This window comes from Fibroporia radiculosa (genome assembly GCF_000313525.1).
Source record: "Fibroporia radiculosa TFFH 294 genomic supercontigs, scaffold49285, whole genome shotgun sequence".
NCBI lineage: Eukaryota > Fungi > Basidiomycota > Agaricomycetes > Polyporales > Fibroporiaceae > Fibroporia > Fibroporia radiculosa.
The window spans coordinates 2,827-3,036 of NW_012133104.1; positions in this window are offsets into that span (position 1 = coordinate 2,827).

Consider the following 210-nt stretch of genomic DNA (forward strand, 5'->3'; position numbering starts at 1 on the left):
TATCTCTCCCCCTTCTGGCGCCATGCCTCGCTGACTTCGCTACTGTACCAAATGCGACACCGATGGTCACCTTCAGAGTGAGTGTTGGCACTGGGTGTGCTCGTCGTGCCGACTCCTACATCCTCGCTATCCATTCAACAGCAAACCTGGACAGGTACCCTGTCCCACCGAGGAACCGGGGTATTTACAGGAACGTCGAGCTCAGTGGAA